Consider the following 19,965-nt stretch of genomic DNA (forward strand, 5'->3'; position numbering starts at 1 on the left):
AGGAGGCAGCACACGGTTCCGGGTGTGGCCCCCCTCACAGACAGCGATGACACGGTATAGTAAACGTTCTGCGGTAACGGTGCGGCGTGAATATTACTGAACACTCGGAACGCGATAAAATCATGATTTTCTTACACGGCGTGGGCACATGTGATATAGACGGACGGTAATTTTTCATAATTTTTGGTATGTAGAAGTATCTGAACAGTTCTCTCTATGCGGATTGATCTTCACGTGTCTACGATTGTGACCGGCGGCTTCCGGGGGCTAGCCATGTCGCCAAATCTTGCATTGGGGCCTCTTAGACGTCTAGAAGTGTGGTGGCGGGTACGCTAGGGTGTCGAAAGAGTCATAAAAATATTAAAGTGGCGTTAAATTAAGAATTTCACAAATAAGACCATGAAAACTAGTCGATAGAAAATATGTTAGAATAATAATACTAATTAAGTAGTAAATGTAAATGCAATTAAAACCATCTTAAACTAATTTCGCACAAATGTTATGCGTTGCAAAAAATCCGCAAAAATGTAAGCCTAGTGCTTTGATCAGGCACACGGCTTATATGTCCTATAAGCCGAGTGCCTGCTTCGGGCACACGGCTTATATGTCCTATAAGCCGAGTGCCTGCTTCGGACACATGGCTTATAGGCTGCTCCTTGACGGCACCGTCAACCACTGTCGTTGCAGACACGTGGCAGATGTCTTTGCCGAGTGTGTGCTGTAAGCCGGGTGCCGTTTCCCGTAGATACCGTGTGTTTCATATAAGCCGTGAGCTTTTTTGCGAAACTCGGCTTATAGATGACCATAAGCCGAGTTCCTCGTATTTACCGGGTGTTTTTTTCTCGGGACTCGGCTTAGAGGAGCATAAGCCGGGTGCCCGAAAAAACACACGCGGCTCATAGGCTAACACACGGGAAACCGAGATTTTCCTGTAGTGATGGACGCGCCTAACTGGCTGAAGAAGTAGCGCTGGCTGCGCGCCAAGCGCTCCACGATGGTGAAGAGGTCCTGGCAGGACACGAAGAGCCCCTCCAGGTTCACCAGGTTGACGTAGTATTTGTTGTCGAACACGTCGGGCGTGTGCACGTCCAGCACGGTGCGCGCGTCGGTGCCCTTGGCCGGGCACGTTCGCCTCAGCCTGCGGAGGAGGTCGGGGCGCGGGAAGAGGCGGCCCTCGAAGGAGGCGCAGTGCCCGAGCCCCACGGTGTGCCCGCCGGAGAGCGCGACGAGGTCGGTGGCGTCGAGGTGGAGGCTGTGGTTGTGGAAGACGTCCAGGAGGGACGGCACGGCGGAGGTGGCGCGGGGAGGCCGGACAGCACGTCCTGCGGCGTGGCGAACCGCGGGCTGTCGTGCCGGCCGAGCGGCACGCGGTACTCGGGCCCGCCGATGGCGACCACGGAGTCGCGCGCGGCGAGCGTCAGGATGTCGGAGCAGGAGACGACGGCGCCGCGGCACTCGCGCTCCAGCCGATCCCGGATGTCGTTGATGGCCTTGAAGGCGGAGGGGCGGAGCGTGAGGTTGGGCGGCGCCCGCTGCTCCCCCGGCCCCGTCGCAGCCCTGCATGCATGCATGACGCGGGCACGGCCGCACCCATGGATGCATGAGCCAAATACTGGATTGATGGGAGGCAATCAACACAGGCAAGAGAAGGCAAGGTAAGCACCTGGACGAAGCAGTCGTGGAAGTGGAGGCGGAGGAGGCCGGCGGCGAGGCCGACGTCCTTGCGGACGGCGTCCCGGACGAAGTGGCGCACGATGGACTCGGCCATGGGGCAGCTCCGCTTGTAGAAGTCGAAGGACAGGCCGCGCGTGATCGGAGGCTGCCTCAACCTCAAGTCGTTCCCGCCGGCGCCGGCGGCCTCCTGCTCTGCCGCCGCATAAGCCCCAGACACCAGCGAGCAGGCCACTGCCAGCGCCGCTACTAGTGCTGCAGCGAGCAGAGGAGCACTGGCCGTCCTAGCACAAACCATCTCTCCGCGCGCGCGTGTGTCACGGACTCACGCACAAACCTGCCTTGGTTTTATACAAACGAGTCTCCTCTTGTGTTTGACACGTACGTAGGTAGACAACGCAGATGTGCTATATCCGCCATGAGTAGCAGGAGCTCAGGGACGATGCGAGTCTCTGTCCTCGATCAGCTTGGTTTTTTTTAGGGGAAATCGAGCAGCTTGGGTGGGCGCTCCACAGGGGGCAGACGAGAGGGAAGGGGAACGGGCCCAGTCGGGTGGCCCGGTGCGGGAATATTCCACCGGGCAAATCGCTGCGCAGACTAATTAGTACCATATCGGGAGTTTAATTAAAGGCCGACTAGTTTATTAGGCTGAATTCTGTCCATTTTATCGCCAACACGGGGATCATGCACGGCTGTCAGCTGCGAAAGATGCCAAAGTGCACAAATAAAAGAGGCCGCCGAGCCCAACCTGTGACCCAGCACCAAAAGTGCACACGGATGAAAAGATGGCCTCCGAGCCCATCCGTGACTCAGCACCGATAAGTGCGCACGGACCAAAACAAATGCAGTGAAAAGATCCCCTATGAGGGCACAGTCGTAAGAAAATAGCGCAATTGCATCCCCCGAGTTGGCACGTGCTATACATTAGCACTGGGCTTTTTGTTCAAATTCATTTTTTTAAGTATGTTTAAAAAAAATAGCGCAATTGCATCCCCGGGTTGGCACGTGCTATACATTAGCACTGGGCTTTTTGTTTAAATTTCTTTTTTTTACTGACTACTTCCTACTAGTCACTGGATTTAGTTATATGTGGCATTGTAGTTCTTCACTTGTAGTGTCTTCTTCCCTCGCACCCAAGTCCACATCCTCACCATGCACAGAGCATCGGACCCCCTTCCACTGGTTCCAGCGACGGGACGAGGAGGCACAAATCCAACTTGGTGCGGGCAGCAGCGGAGCGAGCGTCCCCGGTGGCAGGTGGGTGCTGATGTCTAATACACAACCTTCTTCTTGTAGACGTTGTTGGGCCTCCAAGTGCAGAGGTTTGTAGGACAGTAGCAAATTTCCCTCAAGTGGATGACCTAAGGTTTATCAATCCGTAGGAGGCGTAGGATGAAGATGGTCTCTCTCAAGCAACCCTGCAACCAAATAACAAAGAGTCTCTTGTGTCCCCAACACACCCAATACAATGGTAATTTGTATAGGTGCACTAGTTCGGCGAAGAGATGGTGATACAAGTGGTATATGGATAGTAGATATAGGTTTTTATAATCTGAAAATATAAAAACAGCAAGGTAACTAATGATAAAAGTGAGCGTAAACGGTATTGCAATGCTAGAAACAAGGCCTAGGGTTCATACTTTCGCTAGTGTAAGTTCCCTCAACAATAATATCATAATTGAATCATAAAACTATCCCTCAACATGCAACAAAGAGTCACTCCAAAATAACTAATAGCGGAGAACGAACGAAGAGATTATGGTAGGGTACGAAACCACCTCAAAGTTATTCTTTCCAATCAATCCGTTGGGCTATTCCTATAAGTGTCACAAACAGCCCTAGAGTTCGTACTAGAATAACACCTTAAGATACAAATCAACCAAAACCCTAATGTCACCTAGATACTCCAATGTCACCTCAAGTATCCGTGGGTATGATTATACGATATGCATCACACAATCTCAGATTCATCTATTCAACCAACACATAGAACCTCAAAGAGTGCCCCAAAGTTTCTACTAGAGAATCACGACGAAAACGTGTGCCAACCCCTATGCATAGGTTCCGAATGTCACGAAACCCGCAAGTTGATCACCTTAACATACATCAAGTGGCACGTGGTATCCCATTATCACCACAGATATCCACGACAAGACATACATCAAGTGTTCTCAAAGCTTTAAAGACTCAATCCGATAAGATAACTCCAAAGGGAAACTCAATTCATTACAAGAGAGAAGAGGGGGGAAGAAACATCATAGGATCCAAATATAATAGCAAAGCTCGCGATACATCAAGATCGTATCATCTCAAGAACACGAGAGAGAGAGAGAGAGAGAGAGAGAGATCAAACACATAGCTACTGGTACATACCCTCAGCCCCGAGGGAGAACTACTCGCTCCTCGTCATGGAGAGCACCGGGATGATGAAGATGGCCACCGGTGGAACTCCCGATCTATGTTGCGTTCTGGAAGTTTTAGGTCACGTAGGTATATATGGGTGCAGGAGGTACGTTAGGGGAGCCACGAGGGCCCCACGAGACAGGGGGGCGCGCCCTAGGGGGGGGCCCTACCCTCGTGAGCTCCTCCTTACTTCCTTGACGTGTGGTCCAAGTCCATCGGGTGGCTTTCGTTCCAAAAATAACTTCTCTAGTTGATTTCGTTCCGTTTCGACTCCGTCTGATATTCCTTTTCTTCAAAACACTGAAATAGGTATAAAACAACAAATCTGAGCTGGGCCTCCGGTTAATAGATTAGTCCCATAAAAGTGGATAATAAATCCCAATATTGCCCAAAACAGTAGATAATATAGCATGGAGCAATCAAAAATTATAGATACGTTGGAGACGTATCAAGCATCCCCAAGCTTAATTCCTGCTCGTCCTCGAGTAGGTAAATGATAAAAAGATAATTTTTGATGTGGAATGCTAGTTGGCATAATTTCAATGTAATTCTTCTTAATTGTGGCATGAATATTCAGATCCATAAGATTCAAGACAAAAGTTGATATTGACATAAAAATAATAATACTTTAAGCATACTAACAAAGCAATTATGTCTTCTCAAAATAACATGGCCAAAGAAAGCTATCCCTACAAAATCATATAGTATGGCTATGCTCCATCTTCACCACACAAAATATTCAAATCATGCACAACCCCGATGACAAGCCAAGCAATTGTTTCATACTTTTGATGTACTCAAACTTTTTCAATCTTCACGCAATACATGAGCGTGAGCCATGGATATAGCACTATAGGTGGAATAGAATGGTGGTTGTGGAGAAGACAAAGAGGGAGAAGATATTCTCACATCAACTAGGCGTATCAACGGGCTATGGAGATGCCCATCAATAGATATCAATGTGAGTGAGTAGGGATTGCCATGCAACGGATGCACTAGAGCTATAAGTATATGAAAGCTCAACAAAAGAAACTAGTGGGTGTGCATCCAACTCGCTTGCTCACGAAGACCTAGGGCATTTTGAGGAAGCCCATCATTGGAATATACAAGCCAAGTTCTATAATGAAAGATTCCCACTAGTATATAAAAGTGACAACATAGGAGACTCTATCATGAAGATCATGGTGCTACTTTGAAGCACAAGTGTGGTAAAAGAATAGTAGCATTGTCCCTTTTATATTTTTTAAATTTTTAATTTGGCCTTTTTTTGGGACAATGCTCTATTGAATGATGATCATCACACTTCTATTTATTTACAACTCAATGATACAACTCGATACTAGAACAAAGATGAATCTATATGAATGCCTCCGGCGGTGTACCGGGATATGCAATGAATCAAGAGTGACATGTATGAAAGAATTATGAACGGTGGCTTTGCCACAAATACTATGTCAACTACATGATCATGCTAAGCAATATGACAATGATGAATGTGTCATGATGAACTAGATGGTGGAAAGTTGCATGGCAATATATCTCGGAATGGCTATGGAAATGCCATAATAGGTAGGTATGGTGGCTGTTTTGAGGAAGGTATATGGTGGGTTTATGGTACCGGCGAAAGGTGCGCGGTACTAGAGAGGCTAGCAAGGGTGGAAGGGTGAGAGTGCGTATAATCCATGGACTCAACATTAGTCATAAAGAACTCACATACTTATTGCAAAAATCTAGAAGTTATCAAAGTAAAGTATTACGCGCATGCTCCTAGGGGGATAGATTGGTAGGAAAAGACCATCGCTCGTCCCCGACCGCCACTCATAAGGAAGACAATCAATAAATAAATCATGCTCCGACTTCGTCACATAACGGTTCACCATACGTGCATGCTACGGGAATCACAAACTTCAACACAAGTATTTCTCAAATTCATAACCACTCAACTAGCATGACTCTAATATCACCATCTCCATATCTCAAAACAATTATCAAGTATCAAACTTCTCATAGTATTCAACACACTCATAAGAGAATTTTATTATTCTTGAATACCTAGCATATTAGGATTTTAAGCACATTACCATGCTATTTAAGACTCTCAAAATAATATAAGTGAAGCATGAGAGTTCATCTATTTCTATAAAATAAAACTACCACCATGCTCTAAAAGGATATAAGTGAAGCACTAGAGCAAATGACAAACTACTCCGAAAGATATAAGTGAAGATCAATGAGTAGTCGAACAATTATGCAACTATGTGAAGACTCTCTAACATTTAATAATTTCAGATCTTGGTATTTTATTCAAACAGCAAGCAAAACAAAATAAAATGACATCTAAGAATAGCAAACATCATGTGAAGAAGCAAAAACTTAGGATCAACCGATACTAACCGATAGTTGTTGAAGAAGAAAGGTGGGATGCCAACCGGGGCATCCCCAAGCTTAGATGCTTGAGACTTCTTGAAATATTATCTTGGGGTGCCTTGGGCATCCCCAAGCTTGAGCTTTTGTGTCTCCTTAATTCCTCTCATATCACGGTCTCCCTAAATCTCAAAAGCTTCATCCACACAAAACTCAACAAGGACTCGTGAGATAAGTTAGTATAAACCATTGCCAAAACCTTATCATACTCTACTGTAGCAAATCACTAAAATTATTATTCAACATTGCATACTAAATGCCTCTGCATATTTAATAGTCCTATCCTCAAATAGAATCATTAAAGAAGCAAACATATGCAAACAATGCAAACATAACAGCAATCTGCCTAAACAGGATAGTCTGTAAAGAATGCTGCAACATCCATACTTCCCTAGCTCCAAAAATTATGAAAGAAAATTCCCACTGTAGTAAATTTATCAGAGCTTAATATCCAAAAGGTTTCAACATTTTATCACATTGTGACTTTTCTAGGGAATTATTGCAACAGCGGTAAACTTTCTGTTTTCAAACAGCAACATGTATACTTGTAACATAGGCATAGTAAAGGCTATCAATGCCACTTTTATTGAAATAAAAGATGCAAAACATTGTTCTAAATAACAGCAAGAAAATCCTAACAAAATAAATTGACGCTCCAAGCAAAACACATATCATGTGGTGAATAAAAATATAGCTCCAAGTAAAGTTACCGATGGAAGTGACGAAAGAGGGGATGCCTTCCGGGGCATCCCCAAGCTTTGACTTTTGGTGTCCTTGAATTATCTTGGGGTGCCTGGGCATCCCCAAGCTTAGGCTCTTGCCACTCCTTATTCCATAGTCCATCGAATCCTTACCCAAAACTTGAAAACTTCACAACACAAAACTTAACAGAAAACTCGTAAGCTCCGTTAGTATAAGAAAATAAATCACCACTTCAAGGTACTGTAATGAACTCATTCTTTATTTATATTGGTGTTAAACCTACTGTATTCCAACTTCTCTATGGTTTATAAACTATTTTACTAGCCATAGATTCATCAAAATAAGCAAACAACACATCGAAAACAGAATCTGTCAAAAACAGAACAGTCTGTAGTAATCTGGATCAAACGTATACTTCTGGAACTCATAAAATTCTCAAATAAATTTCTGGACCTGAGTAATTTATCTATTAATCATCTTCAAAAAGAATTAACTATATAGCACTTTCCAAATAAATATGGCAGCAATTCTCGTGAGCGCTAAAGTTTCTGTTTTTTACAGCATGATCAACAAGACTTTCCCCAAGTCTTCCCAAAGGTTCTACTTGGCACAAACACTAATTAAAAGCATAAAACCACATCTAAACAGAGGCTAGATGAATTATTTATTACTAAACAGGAACAAAAAGCAAGGAACAAAAATAAAATTGGGTTGCCTTCCAACAAGCGCCATCGTTTAACGCCCCTAGCTAGGCATGATGATTTCAATGATGCTCACATAAAAGATAAGAATTGAAACATAAAGAGAGCATCATGAAGAATATGACTAGCACATTTAAGTCTAACCTACTTCCTATGCATAGGGATTTTGTGAGCAAACAACTTGTGGGAACAAGAATCAACTTGCATAGGAAGGTAAAACAAGCATAACTTCAAAACTTTAAGCACATAGAGAGGAAACTTGATATTATTGCAATTCCTACAAGCATATGTTCCTCCCTCATAATAATTTTCAGTAGCATCATGAATGAATTCAACAATATAACCAGCACCTAAAGCATTCTTTTCATGATCTACAAGCATAGAAATTTTATTACTCTCCACATAAGCAAAATTCTTCTCATTCAGAATAGTGGGAGTATCATAGGAAACTCGAATACTATAAATTGTTTCCATATTAAAAGAGTAATGTTCAGAGAAGGGGTAATCATAATCATGACAAGTTTTATAAATATAATCATCACTACTTTTTATAGCATAAGTTTCATCACAATAATCATCATAAGTAGCAACTTTGTTCTCATCATAATCACTTTGCATATCTAAACATGGAAGGCTAAAAATATCATCATTAAGAGTAGCATCCCCAAGCTTGGGACAAGCATTAATTGTAGCAAATATATTCTCAAATATGTCATCCTCATCAAACATATCTTCCCCAAGCTTGGGCCTTTTCGTATCATAAGCATAATCAGTCTCATCATTAATAGCATGGATAGCACCAATAGTAGAGCAATTATTATATTCTTCCAAGCAAGTGCCAAAAAGATTTTCAAGATCATAAGAAGTATCATTATCTTCCACAATTATATTTTCATGAGGCACAATAGTAATAGGAGCAACTTTATTTGGGAGAGATACATTTTTACCTCTCTTCCTTTTTCTTTTCTTCTTCTTCACCACATCATGTGTGGGTTCAATCCTCTTTTTGGAGCTCCTTATTAATGAGATTGGTTGAATAGGAGGCTCCTCCTCGTTGCCTGATTCATCATAAGAAATAATAGGAGGATATTGGGAAGTCTCTTCCCTTTCATTAGTATTCTCTTCATCTTCTAATTGTTTTCTTTTCTTTATGTAGTTGGCAATATAAGGATTATCAATGCAATTCACCGCACAATACATATAAATTTTCTATAGATCAAAATCAAGAACTCTATCAAGATTAAACTTTGGAATACCCTCAGTTATACGTTTCATTTCTTCATAACCCAAAAGAAGGCTAAGCTCTTTATGATGCTCAAGGGTAATCAAATTATCACAATGTTTGGACACGACTTGATCATGAAACAAATAGCATTGGAGATTTAAATGACCATGTTCATTGCAAAGTTCACAAGGGGCACGAAAAATATTGAATCTTTCAGCACATCATCTAGGCTTTCTTGCAACAATTTGGTTTCTAAGTACTTATGCCTCTTGCAATATCTATCTTCCCTATTTGGTGTGTACTTGCAAACCCAGTCTACTCCACAAAAATTGACATGTTTATAGGAGGCATTTTCATCATAACTAGTGCAATCATCATTAGTATTATGGATATTCAAAGAATTCGTACTAACAACATTGCAATCATGCTCATCATTCAAATATTTAGTGCCAAACATTTTATAGATTTCTTCTTCTAGCACTTGAGCACAATTATCCTTTCCATCATACTCACGAAAGATATTAAAAAGGTGAAGCGTATGAGACAAACTCAATTCCATTTTTTATAGTTTTCTTTTATAAACTAAACTAGTGATAAAACAAGAAACTAAAAGACTCGATTGCAAGATCTAAAGATATACCTTCAAGCACTAACCTCCCCGGCAACGGCGCCAGAAAAGAGCTTGATGTCTACTACACAACCTTCTTCTTGTAGACGTTGTTGGGCCTCCAAGTGCAGAGGTTTGTAGGACAGTAGCAAATTTCCCTCAAGTGGATGACCTAAGGTTTATCAATCCGTAGGAGGCGTAGGATGAAGATGGTCTCTCTCAAGCAACCCTGCAACCAAATAACAAAGAGTCTCTTGTGTCCCCAACACACCCAATACAATGGTAAATTGTATAGGTGCACTAGTTCGGCGAAGAGATGGTGATACAAGTGGTATATGGATAGTAGATAATAGGTTTTTGTAATCTGAAAATATAAAAACAGCAAGGTAACTAATGATAAAAGTGAGCGTAAACGGTATTGCAATGCTTGGAAACAAGGCCTAGGGTTCATACTTTCGCTAGTGTAAGTTCCCTCAACAATAATAACATAATTGGATCATAAAACTATCCCTCAACATGCAACAAAGAGTCACTCCAAAGTCACTAATAGCGGAGAACGAACGAAGAGATTATGGTAGGGTACGAAACCACCTCAAAGTTATTCTTTCCAATCAATCCGTTGGGCTATTCCTATAAGTGTCACAAACAGCCCTAGAGTTCGTACTAGAATAACACCTTAAGATACAAATCAACCAAAACCCTAATGTCACCTAGATACTCCAATGTCACCTCAAGTATCCGTGGGTATGATTATACGATATGCATCACACAATCTCAGATTCATCTATTCAACCAACACATAGAACCTCAAAGAGTGCCCCAAAGTTTCTACCGGAGAATCACGACGAAAACGTGTGCCAACCCCTATGCATAGGTTCCCAATGTCACGAAACCCGCAAGTTGATCACCTAAACATACATCAAGTGGCACGTGGTATCCCATTGTCACCACAGATATCCACGGCAAGACATACATCAAGTGTTCTCAAATCTTTAAAGACTCAATCCGATAAGATAACTTCAAAGGGGAAACTCAATTCATTACAAGAGAGAAGAGGGGGGAAGAAACATCATAGGATCCAAATATAATAGCAAAGCTCGTGATACATCAAGATCGTATCATCTCAAGAACATGAGAGAGAGATCAAACACATAGCTACTGGTACATACCCTCAGCCCCGAGGGAGAACTACTCCCTCCTCGTCATGGAGAGCACCGGGATGATGAAGATGGCCACCGTGAGGGTTCCCCCCCTCCGGTAGGGTGCCGGAACAGGGTCCCAATTGGTTTTTGGTGGCTACGGAGGCTTATGGCGGCGGAACTCTTGGTCTATGTTGCGTTCTGGAAGTTTTAGGTCATGTAGGTATATATGGGTGCAGGAGGTACATCAGGGGAGCCACGAGGGCCCCACGAGATAGGGGCGCGCCCTAGGGGGCGCCCCCTACCCTCGTGAGCTCCTCCTTCCTTCTTTGATGTGGGGTCCAAGTCCATCGGGTGGCTTTCGTTCCAAAAATAATTTCTCTAGTTGATTTCGTTCCGTTTCGACTCCGTCTGATATTCCTTTTCTTCAAAACACTGAAATAGGCATAAAACAGCAAATCTGGGCTGGGCCTCCGGTTAATAGGTTAGTCCCAAAAATAATATAAAAGTGGATAATAAAGCCCAATATTGCCCAAAACAGTAGATAATATAGCATGGAGCAATCAAAAATTATAGATACGTTGGAGACGTATCAGGTGCTCATGGGGTGTGGGAGGGGCGGCGCTGACACAGATGCGGCGCGGGAGTGGAGGTGGAGCCAATGGAGGAGAGATGCGTATTTTACCCAGTCGCCGAGCGGTGGAGTATATTTAGGAGAAAGCCGGAGGAAAATTTTTACTCCCTTATGACGGATAAGGGATCAGCTTGGTCCCGGTTAGAGGACTAAAACCAAATTTTTACTCATCTAACCGGTTATAATGGATCGGTTAGAAATGCCCTTAGGTATGTAGTGGATAGGCCACATATCAAGATAAATAAGATAGTTGGGATAAATATCTTAGATATATAGGATGCATATCAAGCTATCAACTAATTGAAATTTGCACGGTTGTGCAAGATTTGCTAGCATCGATCATAACTTGTAATCATAACTGTTAGAATAAATCCTAGGCACTCTGTTGATCTACCGAGGACCAAGCAATCACACAAGCACAACACCGAGATTTGTTAACAAGGTTCATCATCATGGCTACATCCCGGGGCACGACTACGGGCGCTCCTCCCCATGACACCGCTACAATACCGCACTACGGTCGCCCGGGCGCCGGCACACGCCGCCCGCTCCCCCGTGTGCCCGTGCTATTATGTTGGCATAGGTTACATCGTGTGTCTACCCCCGATATATATGAGAGGCCTAGGATACAAGTGTCCTATTAGGACACAACTCCTACCCTGTCTACACACAGTCCAAAACCAAGTCCAACTGTAACCTACCTTGTACAATAATATTCGACACAACTCTAACAAACTCCACCTTGGCGAATATTCTCCACCACCTTGAATTCGTCCGTGCGTCGAACCTTCATGTACATTGGACTTGAGATACGCCATGAGCACCGCTGCTACTCCCAGACTCCATGTGACTCCACTTGCAATTGTAGTCCCTTCTCGTCTTCTTAGCAGTCAACGCTCGAGCAAAACTTAAGTTCCTCATTACTCTACCTTGTGCTCCCCAACTTCCGGAGTATCCGTCCAACACCATCACACACTGATCACTATTTGCGTGAAAGTGAACAACTCACATATTAGATGCCACATATAAGAGTTACCCGAACTCAACGTCATCACTCTCCTTAACTGTATGTCTGAAACTTGAAGGAATTTCATCGTCACCCTGAGTCAAATTCGCAGTTGTCTCATCCTTTTCTTTTCGGATAGTCTCTGGCATGTCCCACAGCTATAGCACTCCGCCTCCTTCTGTACTTGTCATCCGCACTTTGCCATGTGCACCGAACACCATAGAATATACGGCCATGTACTTTCTCAGCTTTTGACAATTTCAGACTCTCCGCCACTTTCTTATATTCTTCATGGTCAACTCCTATCCATGTTCCGGCACCGATAGACCCAGTCACCAACTTGAATCCGGTACTCGTCAACACTGCTTCAGCACCCCCTGCACACTTTGTCTGACCACATGTCTCACCATTAGTGCATTGGCATGTCGCTGTGTCCCGTGCTTACCGCACGCCTCACCGCTATCACTGCGTCGAGCCTCTGTTGTCCTGGTCAAGTCTCCCGAGTAGCTAGCCCCCACTGCCTCAACCCCCACTGCAAAGAACCACCGATCATCACCGACCGATGCCGAGTATCACGTCTCCATCAGACCACTGGTACCCAGTCTGAAACCACGTGTCTCTCGCTACCCCCGCTGAAATAGGCTTCGACTCTCCGTTAACTTACGATGTAGCCCCTCATCAACTCAGAGTGTAGTCATCCGTCAGACTCCAGCTCCACCTTCAACATGACTCCCATGGTGGTTGTACATGCCACCCTCCCGCGCCCTGTCGACTCCAAGCTCTCATGTGCACCATCTTGAATCAACCCTGCGCAATAGTCTGTCGAAGCCGCCGCACAAGCCCTCCAGCCTGCACCACGTGTTTCCACGCCCCAGAAGTCGGCCACCATCAGCATCAGCTCCTATGTCATCGTCGCTGAAATCACCGCCGTCTTCTGCTTTGACCGACATCCCCGTCGATCCGTCAGACAGTCCAGTCCGATCCAGCCGTGTATGTTCGACTGCAACCATGCTCTACCCTGCGTCGTCTCTGCCCCGCACATCTGTGCATTGATTGACGCCTTGTGTTTGCATGATCCTATCACGGCGCGCTCCAGACTACTCCAAGCCTTATACGCACGTCGCCATCCTTGCCGCACAATGTCCATCTTGATCAACTTGGCATCCTGCTACTCCATCAAGCATATCCGTCGCACAAACAATTCCTGCAACACTTGAATTCAGGCAGCCTGTCAATGTAAGCATTAACCCAAAATACCAACTTTCGTCGACTTGTACTGGACCCGCGACTCCTGCGCCTCGATTACCATCCGGCCACAGCCGAAACAATACCTACATGCTGCCATCTCCATACAAGACCATGTACCAAGCAAAAGAGCCAATAAAATCCCACATAGCTTAGCTTTTCCTGTGTCTATGTGGTGCGCCATTAGTATACCAGAACTAATGGCACACTTCTATGTGGTGCGCCATTAGTATACCAGATACTAATGGCGCACCGTGGGCTATACTAATGGCGCACTACATGGTGCGCCATTAGTATACCAGATACTAATGGCGCACCAGTGGTGCGCCATTAGTAAAAAATACTAATGGCGTGCTAGTAATGGCACACCGATAGTGCGCCATTAGTAGGCAAAACCGGTGCGCCATTAGTAGGCCTTTTTCTAGTAGTGGCACGTCTAGAAGTGTGGTGGCGGGTGCCAACACCCGGCATGCGTCTCCGGAGTGTGACCCCCTTCATGGACGGTGCCGCCGCCGGCACCTGGAGGGGGGTAACGGCCGCGTCGGGTCGACACAGAGAGAATCTTGCAATGGGTTTGGCCCGGACCTTGTTCCGAAGTGTTCCTATGGGCTCACCTACCACAACCGGGTGGAGAGGTCCATTGGTCAAAGCTCGTCCGACGAAAGTCAAAGGGTTAGGTCTCCTAGTCAACTACTGCAGGGTTTGGCAGGACGGGGGCCTTGGGGGTAGCAATGCCACTGGAGCGTCACGCAGGGCCCTCATGCATGCCTTAAGGTGTGGTGGTATGTTTGAAGAGGTTAGAACGCGGCTCTGGGGTGTGGCCCCCCTCACGAACAACGATGGCACGGTATAGTAAACGTTCTGCGGTAGCGGTGCGGCGTGAATATTATTGAATACTCGGAGCGCGATAAAATCATGATTTTCTTACACGGCGTGGGCACATGTGATATATGACGGATGGTAATTTTTCATAAATTTTGGTGATGCAGAAGTATCTGAACACTTCCCTCTACGTGGATTGCTCTTGCGTGTCTACGATTGTGGCCAGCGGCCTTCGGGGGCTAGCCAAGCCACCAAATCTTCCGTCGGGGCCTCTTACATGTCTAGAAGTGTGGTGGCGGGTGCCAACACGAGGCACGCGTCTTCGGAGTGTGACCCCCTTCACGGACGGCGCCGTCGCCGGCACCTAGAAGGGGGGTAACGGCCATGTCGGGACGACACAGAGGGAATCTTGCGGTGGGTTTGGCCCGGACCTTGTTCCTAAGTGTTCCTATGGGCTGACCTACCACAACCGGGTGGAGAGGTCCATTGGTCAAAGCCCGTCCGATGAAAGTCAAAGGGTTAGATCTCCTGGTCCACCGCTCTAGGGTTTGGCGGGACGGGGGCCTTGGGGGGTAGCAATGCCACCGGATCATTGTGCGGGGCCCTCATGCATGCCTTAAGGTGTGGTGGTGTCCCGTCTGAGGAGGCAGCACACGGTTCCGGGTGTGGCCCCCCTCACAGACAGCGATGACACGGTATAGTAAACGTTCTGCGGTAACGGTGCGGCGTGAATATTACTGAACACTCGGAACGCGATAAAATCATGATTTTCTTACACGGCGTGGGCACATGTGATATAGGACGGACGGTAATTTTTCATAATTTTTGGTTATGTAGAAGTATCTGAACAGTTCTCTCTATGCGGATTGATCTTCACGTGTCTACGATTGTGACCGGCGGCTTCCGGGGGCTAGCCATGCGCCAAATCTTGCATTGGGGCCTCTTAGACGTCTAGAAGTGTGGTGGCGGGTACGCTAGGGTGTCGAAAGAGTCATGAAAATATTAAAGTGGCGTTAAATTAAGAATTTCACAAATAAGACCCATGAAAACTAGTCGATAGAAAATATGTTAGAATAATAATACTAATTAAGTAGTAAATGTAAATGCAATTAAAACCATCTTAAACTAATTTCGCACAAATGTTATGCGTTGCAAAAAATCCGCAAAAATGTAAGCCTAGTGCTTTGATCAGGCACACGGCTTATATGTCCTATAAGCCGAGTGCCTGCTTCGGACACACGGCTTATATGTCCTATAAGCCGAGTGCCTGCTTCGGACACATGGCTTATAGGCTGCTCCTTGACGGCACCGTCAACCACTGTCGTTGCAGACACGTGGCAGATGTCTTTGCCGAGTGTGTGCTGTAAGCCGGGTGCCGTTTCCGTAGATACCGTGTGTTTCATATAAGCCGTGAGCTTTTTTGCGAAACTCGGCTTATAGATGACCATAAGCCGAGTTCCTCGTATTTACCGGGTGTTTTTTTCTCGGGACTCGGCTTAGAGGAGCATAAGCCGGGTGCCCGAAAAAACACACGCGGCTCATAGGCTAACACACGGGAAACCGAGATTTTCCTGTAGTGATGGACGCGCCTAACTGGCTGAAGAAGTAGCGCTGGCTGCGCGCCAAGCGCTCCACGATGGTGAAGAGGTCCTGGCAGGACACGAAGAGCCCCTCCAGGTTCACCAGGTAGACGTAGTATTTGTTGTCGAACACGTCGGGCGTGTGCACGTCCAGCACGGTGCGCGCGTCGGTGCCCTTGGCCGGGCACGTTCGCCTCAGCCTGCGGAGGAGGTCGGGGCGCGGGAAGAGGCGGCCCTCGAAGGAGGCGCAGTGCCCGAGCCCCACGGTGTGCCCGCCGGAGAGCGCGACGAGGTCAGGTGGCGTCGAGGTGGAGGCTGTGGTTGTGGAAGACGTCCAGGAGGGACGGCACGGCGGAGGTGGGCGCGGGGAGGCCGGACAGCACGTCCTGCGGCGTGGCGAACCGCGGGCTGTCGTGCCGGCCGAGCGGCACGCGGTACTCGGGCCCGCCGGTGGCGACCACGGAGTCGCGCGCGGCGAGCGTCAGGATGTCGGAGCAGGAGACGACGGCGCCGCGGCACTCGCGCTCCAGCCGATCCCGGATGTCGTTGATGGCCTTGAAGGCGGAGGGGCGGAGCGTGAGGTTGGGCGGCGCCCGCTGCTCCCCCGGCCCCGTCGCAGCCCTGCATGCATGCATGACGCGGGCACGGCCGCACCCATGGATGCATGAGCCAAATACTGGATTGATGGGAGGCAATCAACACAGGCAAGAGAAGGCAAGGTAAGCACCTGGACGAAGCAGTCGTGGAAGTGGAGGCGGAGGAGGCCGCGGCGAGGCCGACGTCCTTGCGGACGGCGTCCCGGACGAAGTGGCGCACGATGGACTCGGCCATGGGGCAGCTCCGCTTGTAGAAGTCGAAGGACAGGCCGCGCGTGATCGGAGGCTGCCTCAACCTCAAGTCGTTCCGCCGGCGCCGGCGGCCTCCTGCTCTGCCGCCGCATAAGCCCCAGACACCAGCGAGCAGGCCACTGCCAGCGCCGCTACTAGTGCTGCAGCGAGCAGAGGAGCACTGGCCGTCCTAGCACAAACCATCTCTCCGCGCGCGCGTGTGTCACGGACTCACGCACAAACCTGCCTTGGTTTTATACAAACGAGTCTCCTCTTGTGTTTGACACGTACGTAGGTAGACAACGCAGATGTGCTATATCCGCCATGAGTAGCAGGAGCTCAGGGACGATGCGAGTCTCTGTCCTCGATCAGCTTGGTTTTTTTAGGGGAAATCGAGCAGCTTGGGTGGGCGCTCCACAGGGGGCAGACGAGAGGGAAGGGGAACGGGCCCAGTCGGGTGGCCCGGTGCGGGAATATTCCACCGGGCAAATCGCTGCGCAGACTAATTAGTACCATATCGGGAGTTTAATTAAAGGCCGACTAGTTTATTAGGCTGAATTCTGTCCATTTTATCGCCAACACGGGGATCATGCACGGCTGTCAGCTGCGAAAGATGCCAAAGTGCACAAATAAAAGAGGCCGCCGAGCCCAACCTGTGACCCAGCACCAAAAGTGCACACGGATGAAAAGATGGCCTCCGAGCCCATCCGTGACTCAGCACCGATAAGTGCGCACGGACCAAAACAAATGCAGTGAAAAGATCCCCTATGAGGGCACAGTCGTAAGAAAATAGCGCAATTGCATCCCCCGAGTTGGCACGTGCTATACATTAGCACTGGGCTTTTTGTTCAAATTCATTTTTTTAAGTATGTTTAAAAAAGATAGCGCAATTGCATCCCCGGGTTGGCACGTGCTATACATTAGCACTGGGCTTTTTGTTTAAATTTCTTTTTTTACTGACTACTTCCTACTAGTCACTGGATTTAGTTATATGTGGCATTGTAGTTCTTCACTTGTAGTGTCTTCTTCCCTCGCACCCAAGTCCACATCCTCACCATGCACAGAGCATCGGACCCCCTTCCACTGGTTCCAGCGACGGGACGAGGAGGCACAAATCCAACTTGGCGCGGGCAGCAGCGGAGCGAGCGTCCCCGGTGGCAGGTGGGTGCTGATGTCTAATACACAACCTTCTTCTTGTAGACGTTGTTGGGCCTCCAAGTGCAGAGGTTTGTAGGACAGTAGCAAATTTCTCTCAAGTGGATGACCTAAGGTTTATCAATCCGTAGGAGGCGTAGGATGAAGATGGTCTCTCTCAAGCAACCCTGCAACCAAATAACAAAGAGTCTCTTGTGTCCCCAACACACCCAATACAATGGTAATTTGTATAGGTGCACTAGTTCGGCGAAGAGATGGTGATACAAGTGGTATATGGATAGTAGATATAGGTTTTTATAATCTGAAAATATAAAAACAGCAAGGTAACTAATGATAAAAGTGAGCGTAAACGGTATTGCAATGCTAGAAAACAAGGCCTAGGGTTCATACTTTCGCTAGTGTAAGTTCCCTCAACAATAATATCATAATTGAATCATAAAACTATCCCTCAACATGCAACAAAGAGTCACTCCAAAATAACTAATAGCGGAGAACGAACGAAGAGATTATGGTAGGGTACGAAACCACCTCAAAGTTATTCTTTCCAATCAATCCGTTGGGCTATTCCTATAAGTGTCACAAACAGCCCTAGAGTTCGTACTAGAATAACACCTTAAGATACAAATCAACCAAAACCCTAATGTCACCTAGATACTCCAATGTCACCTCAAGTATCCGTGGGTATGATTATACGATATGCATCACACAATCTCAGATTCATCTATTCAACAAACACATAGAACCTCAAAGAGTGCCCCAAAGTTTCTACTGGAGAATCACGACGAAAACTAGTGCCAACCCCTATGCATAGGTTTCGAATGTCACGAAACCCGCAAGTTGATCACCTTAACATACATCAAGTGGCACGTGGTATCCCATTATCACCACAGATATCCACGACAAGACATACATCAAGTGTTCTCAAAGCTTTAAAGACTCAATCCGATAAGATAACTCCAAAGGGGAAACTCAATTCATTACAAGAGAGAAGAGGGGGGAAGAAACATCATAGGATCCAAATATAATAGCAAAGCTCGCGATACATCAAGATCGTATCATCTCAAGAACACGAGAGAGAGAGAGAGAGAAAGAGAGAGAGAGAGAGATCAAACACATAGCTACTGGTACATACCCTCAGCCCCGAGGGAGAACTACTCGCTCCTCGTCATGGAGAGCACCGGGATGATGAAGATGGCCACCGGTGGAACTCCCGATCTATGTTGCGTTCTGGAAGTTTTAGGTCATGTAGGTATATATGGGTGCAGGAGGTACGTTAGGGGAGCCACGAGGGCCCCACGAGACAGGGGGGCGCGCCCTAGGGGGGGGCGCCCCTACCCTCGTGAGCTCCTCCTTCCTTCCTTGACGTGTGGTCCAAGTCCATCGGGTGGCTTTCGTTCCAAAAATAACTTCTCTAGTTGATTTCGTTCCGTTTCGACTCCGTCTGATATTCCTTTCTTCAAAACACTGAAATAGGTATAAAACAACAAATCTGAGCTGGGCCTCCGGTTAATAGATTAGTCCCATAAAAGTGGATAATAAAGCCCAATATTGCCCAAAACAGTAGATAATATAGCATGGAGCAATAAAAAATTATAGATACGTTGGAGACGTATCAAGCATCCCCAAGCTTAATTCTTGCTCCTCCTCGAGTAGGTAAATGATAAAAAGATAATTTTTGATATGGAATGCTAGTTGGCATAATTTCAATGTAATTCTTCTTAATTGTGGCATGAATATTCAGATCCGTAAGATTCAAGACAAAAGTTCATATTGACATAAAAATAATAATACTTTAAGCATACTAACAAAGCAATTATGTCTTCT

At 46.4% G+C, this 19,965-nt stretch overlaps 2 pseudogenes; both read right to left on the reverse strand.

Moving 5' to 3' along the window:
- Window positions 1-809: 809 nt before the first annotated feature.
- Window positions 810-2,084, reverse strand: LOC123059526 (cationic peroxidase SPC4-like; annotated as a pseudogene).
- A 13,946-nt stretch (window positions 2,085-16,030) lies between these two features.
- On the reverse strand, window positions 16,031-17,305 carry LOC123059528 (cationic peroxidase SPC4-like; annotated as a pseudogene).
- Window positions 17,306-19,965: the final 2,660 nt, after the last annotated feature.

Source organism: Triticum aestivum, chromosome 3A (genome assembly GCF_018294505.1).
Source record: "Triticum aestivum cultivar Chinese Spring chromosome 3A, IWGSC CS RefSeq v2.1, whole genome shotgun sequence".
Classification (NCBI taxonomy): domain Eukaryota; kingdom Viridiplantae; phylum Streptophyta; class Magnoliopsida; order Poales; family Poaceae; genus Triticum; species Triticum aestivum.